Below are 17,230 nucleotides of genomic sequence, written 5' to 3' on the forward strand. Positions count from 1 at the left end.
CTATCCACTGAGCCAAACCGGTTTCGGCCTTCTTCTTTTTTTAAAAATATATTTTATTGACTTTTTTACAGAGAGGAAGGGAGAGGGATAGAGAGTCAGAAACATCGATGAGAGAGAAACACCGATCAGCTGGATGTGCCCACAACCAAGGTACATGCCCTTGACCGGAATTGAACCTGGGACCATTGAGCCCACAGGCCGACGCTCTATCCACTGAGCCAAACCAGTGAGGGCAAGATTCTTGCCTCTGCACTTCCAGTTCTTAGAAAAAGAAGTTGTGAACTGACTCCACCTCATCCCTTCCCTTCGCGTCCTGAGTGCGTCTCTAAAAATCTCAACCTGATCCCAAGTGTACATTATCTCCTAATCTTAGGGGAGGATTAGGCAAAGCAGGTTTCAGCTTGTGTATGGAAATTTTTTCTCTACGGCAGTTTTTCTCCCCTTGGTAAGAAATAAATAAACTGCTTTTCATTCCTAGTAACCTTAAAACAAGCCAAACAGGCACCTTGTTAATATCCACTTCTTTATCTACTTTGTATATTTTGGCTCCTAATATGGCATAAATCAAATGATGGCTTGATAGTGGAGGAAGAACCCATCTGGGAAAAAACCTTCTTGTTTACCTTATCTCTTGAAGGGTGATCAAGTATTCATTTGAACTTGACCAATTGCTGGCATTTGAAGGTTTTTAACCTGCAGTCAGGGTAGTGTCACCCAGGGCAAGGGCTGAGCCAGTTGTAAATAAACCTCCTCTCCTCTGGGCCTGAGGGGGACGGGAGCCAGTGAGAAGCAAACCACCTGACACCCTCACCTGGGAACCGGAGCTAGTTCTGCTCTGGAGTAAAAGTTGTTTTTCTGGTTGGGAGGTCCTGGGGCTCTGTGAAGAGTCTGAGCTCTGGTCACAGTCTGGGCAGCGGTGGTTAGTATATATGCACCCATCAGGATAATAGCTTTGAGACACAGCCCTATCCCTTTGCTCCGGATGGGGAAGATTCAATGGCCCAGGAGGAACCATGTCTGTCTTGTCTGTCTGTGTTGAGCAGCCTCCATATTAGGGGCAGCATGCCCAGACCTCATCAGCCCGGTGTGTGTGTGTGTGTGAGTGTGTGTGTGTGTGTGTGTGTGTGTGTGTGTGTGTGCAGAGTGGACATTTGAGGTTGATATCCCCCACATATAAGCTCTTCTCTTTTAAATCATTAGTATTAGGAATATGTAATTGAGCCGAACGACGAAGGGTGTGTATAAAATTGGCAGGAAATAGTTGAAGTTAGCCCACGGATGTTACATCACAACGGTGACTTGGGAAAATCCAAAGGATAAGAAGCTGGCGCTCGAGACTTCATTTGTTCACTCAACAGACACTGCACTGCTTGGGTCCCGGATATTGCAGGACGAGGAAACACATGGAGTTTAGATGCCAGGAAAAATTTTTTGCTGAGAACCCAGAGGTCCAGGCATCACCCCCAAACATGCCCGATGGTCCCGTTCTGAGAATTCACAAGTGATTGGCAGGGAGAGGTCAGCGTATGTGTATGAGGCTGAGGGTGTGTGTATGGCGAGTGTGTGTGTCTGTTAGCATGTGTAGCTGTGCACGTGTGTTTGGTGGATTTGAAACTCTGTACTTGTGAGTCAGAGTGCGTGGTGAGTCAGCTTGTGAGCCAGTATGAGAGCTGAGAATGTGGACAAATGTCGGAAAGGTGTGTGTGTGTGTGTGTGTGTGTGTGTGTGTGTGTGTACATGCAGTTCTCTGAGTGTGGCACCCGTGAGGATAATAGCTCCCAGACGCAGCCCTATCACATGAGGGGGAAGGGTGAATGGGTGAGTGCTCGCTATTGGCCACGAGAAAGCCCCTGAGGTAAGTCTGGGACACAAATGCTGCAGGGTTAATGGCCAGTTCACATCCCTGTCCTCACTTGGCAGACCGCTTCCCTTCCGGCACTGCTTCCCGCGGGACCCAGGGCTGTTTACAAGGTGCCTCTCCAGATGCAGGGCCAGCCAGTCTGGTTCCTGCTCCCAGACCCGCTCTTGAAATCTCCTTTCTGTAGAGGAGGGGTCCTCTATGGACTGTCTCTGCAGGCCCGGACCTGGTTTGTGTCAGTACACATGGGCTTGTCACCTTCCAGAAAGAGTTATTTCTGTATCAAACGAATTGAGCACAAAAACCAGGCAAAGAGGTCACCTGGCCTGTTTCTGCGGTCACCGAGAGAGAGCTGCTCTCAGAAGCCTCTGTCAGGGCTCCGGGGACTTGAAGGAGCAAGGATCCCCGCCTCTTTCTTTCAGAGCGATAAACAGTAGCGGACGTCCTCTCCCCCAGGCCCGGACTAGGGCTCAGTGACGCCACACTGTGCTGTGGGCCAAATCCTGGCACGTGTGAAGGAGGGCAGCAGCAATGACGACAGCTAACAGTTACTGCTCACTTACTTTGTACCTGGCTCTGTGCCAACCACTTCACACGGATTACCCTTTCTAATCAGCAGGATCGCCGATCACTGGCAAAGAGCAGTCCCCAAGCAGTCTTATTCCGGAGGCCGCCTCCGAGGGGTAAGCAAAATGGCCTCCCTTAAGGGGCATGTCCAGGGGCTCAGCAAGTGAGGGTTATGTGTTGGTTGAGTGAAGGAAGCTGTTCCCTACAATTCAATGCCCTCCCTTCTCAGCCCCAGAGCGGAGTTTCCTGACCCACCGGCAGGACGCTGCCCTGACTATGTATACACTTTTGAATATACAGATTCAAAAGGATGGGCCTGTGCCGTATTTACTTCTGTATTTCCAGCTCACTACTTTCGGACATTTCCAGACATAGGGTAGGTACTCAATCACAGATGAGCTGGCTGAATAAAGCCCAGGATTATTACTGAAAATTCCCCCCTCCCCCAAAGTGACCTTATAATTAATACATATATAACCACTTACTTATGGGAACCCTGTATGCAGAACAAAATGTGTGGATGAGTGAAGTTATGGGGAAAATACATTCTTCCAAAGTGACTCTTACCCTTCCCTCAATTTTGACTTTTAAAAATGAGGTATAATCTAATAAGGCATTATTAGCTTAATCACTGAATGAAGTATAATGGACACGTTGGTGATTTTGACAAATGTAAAAATCTGTAACCAGTAAACCCACCACCCCAAACAAGGTATACATTTTTACGTCATCCCAGAAAGTTACATTGTAGCCCTGTCTAGTTAAGGTTCCCACCACTTCTTGTCCTCTCCAGAAACAGTTCTGATTGTGTTTTAATCTCTGTAGTTTATTGAGTCTGTTCTGGAACATTACCTAAATAGAATCATACAGTATATATTCTTCTGCGCCTGGCTCCTCTTGCTAAATCTAATCTCTCTGAGATTTGGTCATGTCTACAGTTTCTTTTTATTGCTTACTCAAGGTCTGAATTAAAAAATTAAACCCATAGAGGGGAACTGAAGCATTCTCAATCATCCCTGTCACTGAAACATTATTGCCACAATTTAAAAAATGTTTTTATTGATTTCAGAGAGGAAGAAAGAGGGAGAGAGAGATAGAAACATTAATGATGAGTGAGAATCATTGATCGGCTGCCTGCCTCCTGCACGCCCCACACTGGGGATGGAGCCTGCAACCTGGGCATGTGCCCTGACCGGGAATCAAACCGTGATCTCCTGGTTCATAAGTCGATGCTCAACCACTGAGCCACACCAGCCGAGCTATTTTCTTATTTTAATACTTTTATTATTTTTTTAAGAACAGTTTTAGGTTCAGAGAAAAATGAAGGTACAGAGATTTCCATATACCTCTTTGCCCCCCTGACATGCATAGCCTTCCCCATTCTCATTGCAGAACAAAATGTGTGGATTGATGAACCTAAATTGACGTCATAATCACTCAAAGTCCATAGTTTACATAATGATCCACTCTTGGTTGTATATTTTGTGGGTTAGGAACTTATTTTTTAATCATAATATTTTGTGAGGGTGAAGGATATACCCCTTCCGTAATTTAAAAGAAATATAATTTTAAAGTGTCTCATTACAGGTTTAAAAACTGTTATAAGCGTACTTTAATGATATGCACAATATTTTACTACGGTACTGCATACGTATATAATAATGTAAGTAAAAATATATGTATTAGAGGTACGTGTTCACATTTTTCTGAAATGGTATAACAAAGGTGAAGGATTCTGAAGGTCTTGGTAGCAGCAACATATTCAGGACAGAGACAGGACCCTCTTAGGACTTCATTCAAGTTCAACCCCAACCAGGTGCAGATGCTGATCTGGGCCCACCAGAGGGTGGTGACTCGTACACATCTAACCCCACCTGGGCTCCGTTTCCTCCCGCCCCCCATGAAATGGAGAAGAAAACAATGGTTGTAATCTGCCTGCGGCTCAGATCTGACTCTGCCACTTGGCAGCTACGGCCCTGGAGCCAGTCCCTTCCCTACGCTGGGCCTCACACCTCCCCAGGCATCTGAGCTACAAGAGAAGAGAGAATGCAAAGGGTGTGTGTGAGACCCCCCCAAAGTGCACGTGGAGGTCAGTGCCCGCTCTTGAACACCTCCACTCGGGTTGAACCGGCCTGTTTCCTGGACGGCCGTGATGTGTTTCACAGCACAGGTTAGCGGTTGAAGAAGCTGACACTTTGGTGGAGTCTCTGGCTGGACGCAGCCCTGCCTTTCACTGGCGCTGTGACCCTGGCCAGGAGCGTAGCTAGCCCGCGTTCTCTGGTTTCCTCTTCTAATATAGGAAAAGTGGCAGAGTTCTCTCAGAAGGTCATTGTGAGGATTAAATACCAGGAAAGGCACCAAATTGTGCCTGGCAGACGTAACCAGCGCTGTTTGAGGTCACGAGAAGGTGACCCTCAGGGGCAGGACGGGAGAGGGGGTCCTAATAGTGACTGCATCCTATGGATGTTTCTTTCTGCCTCTCCCCCTCCCTTCCACTCTAAAAATCAATGGAAAAATGCCCTGAGGTAAGGATTAAAAAAGAAATAAAATAAAATAAAAATACAAAAGAACTGGGCATCAACAAGGTAAGGGAACCGTGGGCCCAGGCCAAAAAAAGCTCGTGACCCTGGTCTTGCCTTTCCTTTCTGCCCTCTTTACACCGACGAGAACAGAGAGGAGTCAGTTGGGGATCCTCAGGAGAGATTGGATGGCGACTCTGGGGAAAAGGTAGGACCGGCAAGCGCCAGTGGGGGCACGGGCTATTATCCCAATGCCACGGACCCGGAACTGCTGAGAGATCCTCTCCTCCAGCTGTCACCCCTGTACCTGGGTCGGGTCTCCCCACCTGGGAGAGCTCCCCTAGAAACCCCTACCTCAGCACAGGAACAGCTCTCCCTTGGGAGAGGTGAGCATTCTCTTCTGCAACTTCAGGTGCCCTCTTCCGAGCGAGCCCACGGAACTCCAGTGTCGCCTGACCTTGGCATGGATGGGAGAACCATCTGGGCAAGGCTTGGATGAGGGATCGTGGGGCATCATGCAGGGAGGGAGGTGGGGCTTGGGACCCCTGCCAGGCCCGCCTGTCCCCGGCACACTCCTGGATGTCCCTGTCTCCTGCACACACTGGCACAAGCCTTCTTTTGCAGGTCAGCTCATGGAGAAGTTGGCACAAGGTCTCTGCTCTGAGGGGCGTGCCAGCCACCGGGGAAGCCGACGTTCTGTGTGTGGGGAGCGAGGGAAGCACCAGCTCTGTCTTTGTCACTTTACAGCCATGGGATCTCACCCATGACACTGCCTCCACCCTCCACTGCACCCACGAACCCCTCGCTTTCCATTAGCACTGGATCCCACACTGATCAGGGACCACCTGTCACCTACACGCCCCCCCCTACACTTGCATTTTCCCTTCTGCCCCCAAAACACAACCAGATTTTGGAACCCACCTTCATGCACACCCCCCACATTATCCTGGGGCCCCCTCTCTTACTATATGCCATCCTCTCTCATGATCCCACCTCTCACAAGTACCCATCTCAGGAGCCCATGGGCTAAGGACGCCAGACGGCCGTGAGCGTCCCTCTGACGGGAGAAGACAGCAAACGAGTCAAGAATCTCTCACCAGTTCAAGAGAGACCCCAGGAGACCCTCAGCAGGAGAGGGAGACAGGATTGGGAACCTCCTACCTCAGGGGGAGGAGCCCTCTACCCAGGGCAGGGGGTTAGCTGAGAACCCTGGGAACAAGGGGCCCAGTGCCTGTCACATGCCAAATACAAGGAGGCCTCCCCGGCCCAAGAAGCCCGACAGGAAGAACTGACCGAGGCCAGGAGAAAGCTGAGAGAATGGCCGCAGCGGCGAGGCACTGTGTTCCTGCAGGAGCTAAGAAGCAGAAGTTAGACCGGACAGCAGCCCCGGGACAGCCACTTCTGACGGCTGTCACTCGCCTGAGGATGCGCCCAAAGACCACACCGCTCCCTGCCCTGCCTCCTGCAGGCGCATGTGGCCTGGGGTGTCCTTTCCCCAGCGCTGCTTCATCCACGTGGAACTAGGGGCCCAAAAGCGGCGCTTCTGTCCTGTCTGGAAGTGCATCATCTGCCCGGAGCCCGTGTCTGCTTTCCCTGTAGCTCAGCAGTCTCGAGTGCGAGCCTGCCTCCTCCGTCAAGGCAGAGGGACTGCATCTTCTGCTAACACAGAGGCGCTGGAGGGACCACGCAGCCATGAAATTCCATCAATCCCAACTAGAAAAAGAGAAGCAGGAATATAGGCAGAGGCGAGCGAAAGCACCAGGTGTCCTGAGACAGTGATCACAGATTCATAGCCAGGCCGTAGGGATTCTAGTGTCTGAGAAGACAGACTTGCAGACAGCTCTGGCCGGGCCTCAACAAGCAGCCAGGCAGAAAGCCAAGAGAGGAGGAGGGCCTTGCGGGTCTCCTGCTGACTCCCCAGCCTCAAGCTCTGGGCGGGTGTGCACATGGCAGACACAGGCGATTCGACAAAGATCTCACCCAAACTCGTGAGGCCCGAAAGCTGAGCTTATACAAGAACAACAAAACGCGTGAAGCCTGAAGCAGGAGAACTGGGAACTGCGGAGTGCCTTTGGGTCTAGGTGACCCGCAGGGAGGCCAGGCAGCTCAGGGTGGCAGAACTGCCGAAGATGAAGCTGGAGACGCCAGAGCTCCCGCCGCAACAACTCTCTAGTCATCCGGGAAGCCCTGGTAGCGAGGAGCAAGGGCAAGAGGCCCTGGGAGCGCGGGCTCAGCTGGAGACACGTGTGGAGCAGCTGAAGAATCTGCTGAAGTAGCAGCAGGTGGAGAAAGACCAGTACGCAAGGACTTGAAAGGAGAGGAGGCCATCTGACAACAGAAGATGCAGCAAATGTCAGAGCAGATGTGCAAGTTGAGGACAGGGAGCACAGCAGGAGTCGGGCACAGGAGCTGGAGACCAGCTCAACTGAACGGAGGAACCAGATCGCTGTCCCCCGACCCCAGGAGCCCCCAGCAGGGCCCTCGGAAGTGGAACAGCGGCTACCAGCAGAAGCAGAACAGCCACAACAGGCCGTCCAGGTGGCTACGGGCAAGCTACAGAGCTGCCTTGCTTACAGAGGCCATGCAAGGGAAGATGGAGCTGAAGGAGCTGGAGCAGCACTCACTCAGCTGTCTGCAGAGACAGGTGCAATCGGAGCACAGCACATTACCGCCCTTGACCAGAATCAGAGGGCAGGGCCGAAGGAGCGCCACCTGGAGGAGGAGGAGGACATTAGCAGCTGGCGAAGGACAAGGAGGAAATGAAGGGGAAGTTCCTGGAGCTGCAGGAGCTGATGGTACCCCTGAGCTGGAGGCGGGCCTAATGGATTGTGTGGCAAGTTCCTGCGGGTTACCTAGAACCTACTGGGGAGCCCACTACAGCCGCCCCCCCGCCCCCGTCCCCCCCGCCCTACGCAGTTGGCGCTGCTCATAGCCTGGTGACCCCTGAGAGGTGAGCCTCGCTGACAGCCTGGAGCCGGGCCCTGTCGCACTTGGGAAGTCCACCGACAGGCAGATCAGGCAGCTGCCCTGTGAGATGCAGAGCCCCCAGGAGTAGCCAGGCTCGATCGTGGGAATCTAATAACCGGACACTCCCCTGGAGAAGCGGGGCCCACCCAGTCCCTGCCACCCTGGCCCCATCACCCTGTCCTATTATTATAATATGAGAATAAACTTAGGTACTGATAGCATAGGACAGAGGAAGGAGGTGGGGACAGGGTTGATTAGACCCCTATTTGCTTTGTTTTATTTAGGACTAAATGGATAGAGACACAAAAAGAAAAATACAAGGAGGCATGTGTTCCAGGGGCATTGCCCCTGGAGAACAGGAGAGGATCCAGGAGAGTGAAGCACAGGGCCAAGGGCGCGTCCGCCTCTGTGCAGAGCCCAAGCCCACCGGAAATCAGAGGTGTTTCTAGGGCAAGGAGGGTGTTCAATCTGAAGGACGAGTCAGTCATCGACCAGATCGTAAAGACAAAATGAGAGATTTGTGGAGCGAATGCAGTGAGAAAAGTCCACCCAAGGATGTCCCCATGGCCCCGTGGGGACCGAATGGACACAGTTCCCCGTGACACAGGCTCCCTTCTTCCCTAAGCGGGGAAGGCGCCAGTTCCACGTTCTGCTGACACAGGAGGGCTTGAGGTTGCACTGTCCCAACCAGTAACGAGATGGTCAACGACAGAGTCCCGAATGCCAGGACCACTGAGGTTTCAGGGTCAGCACCTGTGTTTCAGGCAGCCATGCCCCACGCCCAGGGTCCCCTGCCTCGGGGAGAAGTCTCGGAGTCCAGGACCCAGAACCAGCAAAGACGGTGGGGACAGGTTCTAGCCAAGGGGAAAATGAAAACGGGATGAGCCGTTTGTCTCAGGGTCTCCATCCACAGAGAACAGGGAAGGACAAAAAGAGCCATGGTCCAGACCAAGCCATGGCAGGCGGTGTGCAGGGCCCCAGGCCCCTAGAGATCAGAGCTGCCTCTGGGGGCCGTGGACCGAGGGGGTCCCCAGGCACCCGGGCTTCAGCTGATGGGATGGGAGGATGCTTTTCATCGCCATCCCGGAATTGTCCTCCACCCCACCCGCCCAGTAGTCGCATCTCTAGAAGCGAATGCGGGCATGCCTGTAACAAGCTACTGCCGCTCACGCTGGCAGTCGCCTGCAGGGGGCGTCCCTGCTCACCCTCAGCAGGGATTCTGAGCCATATTGGTTTCTCCTAGCAGCCATGTGCTCAGTTTGGAGGTGTATGTTCAGGGGATCCCAGGACGTGGGGCTCGGGGCCTGGAAGGGTCCCCTCCAGTCTTCCTGAGGCTGACAGGGGTCTCCCACACCTATCATTTCTAGGCTTTTTCGTTGTACCTGCTCAGAGGTCTCGTTCCTTAAACTGTTCATTTTTTTTCTCAATACATTTACAGAAGAACACCAGGAAATACCCTAAAACATACAGAAGCTTCTCTTCTCGAGAAGTATAACTCCACCCAAAGGCACCGATAAACCAGACCTTGCCCTGCCCCCTCACCACCTTGAACTTCGTACAGCTGTGCGAAGGGGGGTGTGTAATGAGATGACACAGGAGGGCACAACTGAACGTCGCCCATCCAGCTGGGCGGGTGAGGATCAAGTAGCTTCTAATTTCACAGGGTTTGGAGGAGGGAGTTGGGGGCGCTGGCCCTGCAGTCTCAGTGGCAGAAGAAACAGAACCCGCCGGTGAGGGACAGCGGCCAGCCGCCCCCAAGGGCCCTCCCTTCTCCTGGAGGAGGAGTCCATCTACAGCAAGTCTCCTCCTCCATCCTCCACAGAAGGGGCCAGAAACACCAGCTCTTCCGTTCGCTTTGAGGTGGTCCAGGTGGGGAGGACACAGGGAGGTGGCTGTGAAGTTTCTCCCCACCTGTTGCACGGACACGTGCCTCTTACTTGGCAGCCTGTTTAAGGTTCCAAAATAGTCGTCTTCACCCAACCCCAGGGAAGGCTCAGACACCCAGTGTGAGGGGGTCTGGATGTGACTCTGTGTGGAGGGACCAGTGCCAGCTAGGTGAGACCCCCACCCTGGAGTGGGGCTGGAGGAGGGGGAGGCAGGACCCTTTACTCCTCCTCTCCCCCCCCCCCCACCAGAGGGCGAAGACAGGGGGGAGCAGAAGAGGTCTTATTAGCAAAACTACAGGAGGGGTGCCTGGAACTTACAGCTTTAAACAAGGAATCTCAAAGGAACCACAAGAAATTCAGGTTCCTTCCCAGCCCCCACAGTGGGGACTTACTTCAGAGCAAGGGACACAACATTAGACCTTTGCACAGGGCACATCTCCCGCCAACATCACCGCCAGAAGGGGGTGGGGAACATGAGTAATGTCCATCGCCACATGGACACAGTGCTGGGTGAGCACTGAGCGGGAGGTGGGTCTTGCTGTGGTGGGGCCTGGGCTGACCGGCACGGGTCCTAGAATCAGGCCAAGTGCTTTGCAAGAATCTGCCATGTTTGTGGTTTAACACTGAATTTGACAATGACGTCTCCGCCCTGAGTAGGTACCTTGAGGAAGGTACATGCAGACTCTTCCCACTGGCTGGCTCCATGGCATTACTGCAGGTCGAAGTGTCAGCCAGCCATCACTGGTGACAGTGTTTCCCTTGCAGCCATGCAAGAGGAAATGAGGCAGAGAATGAGGAAAAGGTTTTGCGTGGCCAAGTTACCTGATGAGTGACAGGGACACTGGAGTGCAGGTTTGCCTCCTGGCGAAGTAGATCCTCTCTGTGAACATTAAGACAGTCCTGCAGGGAAATTTCCAGGTGGGGTTACCCCTCTCTGGTAAGTGTCCTGAGCCCTCCTCACTCTGTTCCCTTGATGCGGTGCAGGATCCTGTCCTTGGTGCATACAGTTGGCCTTCAGGGTGAGGAGTGCAGTGCTGTGCTCTTCCTGTACTGATCCGTGCGGGGCCTAGAAACAGGACAGGGCAGGAACATTTACCTGTGATGTCTCCAGTTTAACTCTGAACTTGACAATGCGGTCTCCCCGATGAGTGCATACCTTGAGAAGGGATGCTCGTCATGGAGACTCTCACAGGTCAAAAGGCCGCCAGGCATTACTGGTCCATGTCCCGTCATGATCTTCTAAAACAGAAGAGTTTTTAAATGTCCAACCTGGCATTTTAATAAACGATGCTTTGCAGACATCGATAAAACCAGAGAAACAAAAACAGCAGATCAAGTGGGAGTAATTTTCAATGTGATGTTTTACTTCTTAGAAGATCACAAGATCATGAAAATGAAGTCACACGGAATATACTTATTGAATCTAGTTCTTCCATTTGGTGTGACATTTGGAGATCCATCTGGTTATGGCATGTGCCAATAATTTGTTTCTATATTTTCCTAAGTAGTTTTCTATTGAGTGAATATACCATAACATATATATGCATACCTGAGTTATAACCACTTTGGAGATATTATGAATAAATCTTCTGTGAATATTCATATACATATAAGTAGACACTGTGTTCATTTCTTTGGTAAATAACTAGTAGTAGAATTTCTGGATGAAATTCAGAAATTCCCAACAGAGCAGTTATTTTATTTACCAAGTTATCTCAAGTAATTAGATAAAATCCTGGCCTAAGTAGACCCGCAATAAATGTTTGTTGAATAAATAAACGAAGCCAATTTCTTTGCCAAGCAATTAACTGAATTTTTACTAGGTACCAAACACTGCCCTAACTGTAATATCTCCTTTCATTTTTCTAACAATCCTAACAATTCTAAAAATTAGATATAATTATCCTTATTTTATTAATGAGGTTCTGAGAAATTAACAACTTGCTTAAGATTACATAGCATGTTAATGATAGAACTGGATTTTAGTCTTTTAATCACAAGCTTTTATCTCTATTATACATGTTCTAAGTAATATTGGGTGTATTGGGTAACCACTGAATAGAATTAACAGTGATAGGATTAAAAGCCAGATAGCATTGAGAACCATTGTAAGTAGCTCTTCACACCTAGTTTTATAATCTGATCTTTTGTCAAATTGCCATGGCCAGTACTCAGATGAGAATATTGAACTTTTGCAGGAAATGTTATTTTTCTGATATGTAGAACTGGGGAAATATAGCCTTTTCTTTTTTAAAAAATCCTCACCTGAGGATATTTTCCCCATTGATCTTTAGAGAGAGAGTGGAAGGGAAGGAAGAGGGGGAGAGAGAGACATTGGTGTGAGAGAGATACATCGACTGGTTACCTCCTGCACGAGCCCCGAAGCGGGGGAGGTACCTGGGATCCTTTGGTCTGCAGGCCGATGCTCTAACCACTGAGCAAGCAGCCAGGGTGAACTGTAGTCTTTTCATCAGAAAAACAGGCTGACAATCAGTCTGAACACCTGGGATTTCCACATGGTTTTGTCACATCTATTGGAATAACATATTTGAAGAATGGCTTTAAAGCAAAATTATTGGTGCAAAAAATTTATATGTACACAGATATTCACATAATTTGTCCCAATTGTGCATTTTTAAATCAAGAAGCAAATATGAACAGAGAAGCCCCAGATATGGTGTGTTCATTCTCTTTAGTTCTTAATTTGGCGGCTAGACTTTCAGAGTGAACAAAGGGAATATATTGCTCTAAGGCAAGGTATTTTCTTACAATGTATTCATACAAATCTTAAATAATCTAGTCAACCCTAAAGGATATTTTTTTGCCAAAGTTCACCTACTGGTGACCTCAGTTTAGAGGTTGTTCAAGAAAAGGACTAGTGAGTGTAGAATAGAAAGCTAAGCAACGTTGTAGGAAATGGTCAATTCTCCCTCATTTCAGGGCCCGGTATAGAAAACCAAGTTCATAATTATCCAGGCATTTGAATATTCTGAACACATAACTTTAACCTAGGCCTTGGCAAATATGATTAATTTCATGTTCTTAAAAGAGATGATAAACCATGTTTTGTTTCTGTATTAGAAGCATTCCTGTTTCTGAAAGTGTTTTGGGTACATAAGGCCACAGTGTTTTTAAAAGCAGTTTCAGAAGAAGACAATCCATTGAAAGTAGAAAAAAAGACTACCAGACATCCCACAGCATTGCAGGCACCAAAACAGCATTCCTGCTACTCCTGTGTAGTGAGCACCTGCAAAGACCTGGGAAAAGCCACCCAATAAATGAAAAGAAATGGGTGACATTTACTTAACTAGTGGTGGCTTAAACTGGGGAAGATTAAGGTTTAAAGACGATTTTGTTCAATCTCACTGTAATGAAATAAAGGAAACATACAGATTAAGGATAAGCTTTAATCTCTGATTATTAAGGATATGGTTGTGTTCATTTTATTGTGCTATATGATAAAAGTAAAATTTGAATTTGTAAAAAAAAATCACAAGAAATTTTTGACCTCAATGCTGGAGTGTTTTTGAAATTTGCTGTACATATAAGATACTATAAAACTATAGAGTTGACCACATAGTAAATGAGGCAAAGGGATCTGAGGGTTATTCATGTAATAAAATCCAAAATGAATATGCCCTGCTACTAGGAAGCCAGGTGAGATCTGAAATACTAACGTGAAGTAAACTTCTCTTTACTTTTTGATCGTAACACGGATGAACCCACGAGTCAGACTTTTAGGCATGTTTGTAATAAAACGATGTGTTACATGATTGAAGAATGTCTTATTGACATTACTGAAGCAAAAACATTTGGATCTGATCTCGCTTATGAAATTATTATAAAATGGAGAAAGGTGGTACTGACATAAAAATGCTAGTGGCTAGCTACATGATAAGGAACAATGGTGGCAGGTGGACACAGGTGGCAAAGCCCATTATTCCCACCAAAAAAGCAATTATGTCACACGTTTTACCCAGGCACAGGCTGTGTCTCTAACACATTCAGTCAGAAGGTCCCAAAATTTATGTTTTCCCCTTTCTCTGAATTTGTCGGTATTTCTCCCCAGAAACAGGGAGAATAAATAAAAAATTAGTACAAAATGTGATGGTTTTGAGTCTCCAATCGCCCCAATAAGTTGTAAAATAAGTCTCACTAAAATGTCCTATTAGAAAGTCAAGAATAAAACGATGGAGAAAGCCCTAGTGCTGACTGCACCATTGCTTCCACATCATCAGAAAGTGAAACATTCTTCCATTTTACCCGTTTACAGAGGCAGCTAGGTCAACGTGGACTCATGAATTGCTATTTCATTTAATGTGTTTCCATCTGTTACCATCAGGTTTATTTTGATGCTCCAACTTGCCCAGCGAGATCCCCTTCGAAGGGCATGAGCATCCTTTGGCCATGTCCCCTCCTGTGTGAGCACCTCCCTGCTACAGCAGATGCTCCCCATTCATTCCCTGGCACAGCCCTACACGGTGTCCCTTCTCCGTGGAGATCCTGGTTCCCACAGGTGGAAACTGGTGTTTGAAGCCACTCTCTGCACACAAACCAGGGAGATTGAAGCCGGGCAGGGCCCAGAAAGGCAGCTTTTTACTTACTATTTCCTCAGCCACCAGGGGGTCGAGAAGCCTGGGCGGCTTCCCTAAGCGGGCACGACGGTCAGAGGCAAACCAGGCTCTGCTTCTCACTGTGGAAGCGGCGCCACAAACCCCGAGCCCGGGATGCGGGCGTTTCCCCGCACCCACCGGGGCGCCAGTTAGCGCTGGCGCGAGTCGGGCGCCCTCTGTTGGCCCTTGGTGGGCAGCGAACGAGGCTCTGCGCCTACAGTTTAGCGGTCACTGCTCGTCCCCTCGCGGTCCTCTCGCGGATCACAGAAATTCTCGAAGCTCGAATCACTCCCCTGTTGTGTGTGTGTGTGTGTGTGTGTGTGTGTGTGTGTGTGTGTGTGTGTGTGTGAGAGAGAGAGAGAGAGAGAGAGAGAGAGAGAGAGAGACTGTGTGTGTGAGAGTGTGTGTGTGTGTGTGTGTTTCTTTCTATGGCTAAATTCATTTATTCAGAAATAAAACAAAACAAATAGAAGTTGAATCAACCCTGTCCCTGCTTCCTTCCTCTGTCCTATACTATCAAGCAATAAGTTTATATAATAATAATAATAATAATAATAGGACAGGGTACCAGGAGAGGGTCCCGGGACAGGGTGGCAGGGATGGGGTGGGGGATGGGGCGGGGGCAGCTGCCCTGCCAGGATCTCCAGTTCCCCTCGTAGCTGTTCTGCGTTGGCTTGGAGCCGCTGTTCTTTCAGTCGCTCTGGGGTCAATGGCATTTGGACAATTGCCTTCTGCACACCCACCCTGCTTCAGAGGTGACCAATCCAGTCATCCCACCTACAGCTCCGCTGCCCTCCATTAGAGACACAAGTACGTCCGTTACGTGCTTCAAGCCATCATAGGCCCATGTGCTCGAAAAGGGCTCTGGTTAGCTGATGGCCGCAGCCATCCTGTTTCCCTCTTTTGTACCATAAGGACCAAGTTGAAAATTTGAGTATTAACCATACCCAATGCACAAGGAAACAGAGGAACAAGAGAACCACTTAAAAAAAAGTGAACTGAAAAGTAAAAGGGTATTTTTAAAAAATAGATTTGCATTGATTTCAGTGAGGAAGGGAGAGGGAGAGAGAGATAGAAACATCAATGATGACAGAGAATCATTGACTGGCTGCGTCCTGCACACCCCCTGTTGGGGATCAAGGCCAAAACGCCAGGAGAATTGAACAGTGACCTCCTGGTTCATAGGTCGAGGCTCAACTACTAAGTAACACTGGCTGGCTGTTCCTGTGTTGGCCTGCACAGCAAAGAGCAGTGGGTTTTTGGGGGATTTTCCTTGAGATTAGGTTTCTTCAAGGTGAATGCTTCAAAACTGTTATGGGATGAATTGTGTCCACCGCAAAATCCCCACATTCCAGCCCTTACCCCTGCAGCATCGGAATGTGGTTGCATTGGAGACAGGATCTTTGAAAAGGTCTTACGTCAAAATGAGATCATTGGGGTGGAACCTAATCCAAAATGATTGACTACGTGTGGGGATGGAATAGCTTTTTAGTGTTGAAATTAAGATCACATTTTTGATTCATGGTGCATTAGCTTTTACAGCTGCCCCGATAAATTTCTTCAGTATTTCAAACTTTCACCACATTAAGAAAATGTCCTGGCAACTGTTCAGGTACCTCCTGACTTTTCTATAATAAACTTTTGATTTTGCCAAAGTGGACTGAATGGATTTCAGGTTTAATGGACAAAGTTTCCCGTTTGTGGCCCTTGGGCTGAATGTGTGCTGCAGCCTATTTTATGGAAAACATTATTTGGGAGCCTCACCTCAATCTTTTATTCCATAGACTCTATGGGGGCATTTCCGCCATGATCGCAGAACTGAGTGGCCACAGAGAATGCAGACTCAACATGCTCAAGAGTTTTCTCGTCTATTTATTTTTTAAAGTATATTTTTATTGATTTTAAAGAGGAAGGGAGAGGGAGAGAGGTAGAAACATCAATGATGAGAGAAAAGTATTGATTGGCTGCCTCCTGCACACCCCTACTGAAGATCAAGCACACAACCCAGGCATGCGCACTTGACCGAAATTGGACCTGGGATCCTTTAGTCTGCAGGCTGACGCTCTATCCACTGAGCCAAACTGGCTAGGGAGAGTTTTCTAGTATTTTACAGCAAATGCTTTGCTGTCCCTGGGGACACATAGTGTACCAAGCTGAAATGGATGTACACATGCAAAGGTGTTGATACACATGGGGGTGGGGGAGGGTAGCGTCTAGAGACAAAGACAGAGGTGGCACTTTCTTTGAGATCCACACTCAGCACAGAACTCATGGCCTCTGCTTGCTGCCAGGCAGGGGAAAAGACTCTGAAGTTAGCAGCTAAAGAGTTGCAAGGACCAACTTCAGAGGACTGAAGACTCAATAGGTGTCTCATCCCATGAAGCCACTTCCTTAACTGGGGTGTGATTGCCCTACCCCCAAGGACCTCTGGGAAGGACCTCTGGGAAACCCATAAAAAGCCAGCCCTGGGCACACCCGGTTATTGCCTTGTGAGCTCCTCAGGTGTCCAGGGAGACCTGGACCAAATGGAAGGGGTGAGGAGGGGCAGAAAGCCTGGCCAGGAGGACTCAGATGGCTCCCCCGGAGAATATGAGAGCATTTCCTCCAAGGAAAACCTGTCCCGTGGAGAAAAAGGAGACAATTGTCATCCTTATGAGAGGGGGACACAGAAGGTCACATTGATGGGAAAAGGCTCCCACAGCAAAGGAGGTAGGATCCTAAGTTCTCTCTCTCTCTCTCTCTCTCTCTCTCTCTCTCTCTCTCTCTCTCTCTCTTTACTTTTTTAGCAGCCTAGCTAGATAAACTAATGAATGCCCAAAC

General features: G+C 49.0%; 1 pseudogene; it reads left to right on the forward strand.

The window, feature by feature from the left end:
• The first annotated feature begins 6,636 nt into the window (after positions 1-6,636).
• Positions 6,637-7,707, forward strand: LOC102437374 (annotated as a pseudogene).
• The last annotated feature ends 9,523 nt before the right edge of the window (positions 7,708-17,230 follow it).

This window comes from Myotis lucifugus, unplaced genomic scaffold (assembly GCF_000147115.1).
Source record: "Myotis lucifugus unplaced genomic scaffold, Myoluc2.0 scaffold_43, whole genome shotgun sequence".
In the NCBI taxonomy this organism is placed as follows: domain Eukaryota; kingdom Metazoa; phylum Chordata; class Mammalia; order Chiroptera; family Vespertilionidae; genus Myotis; species Myotis lucifugus.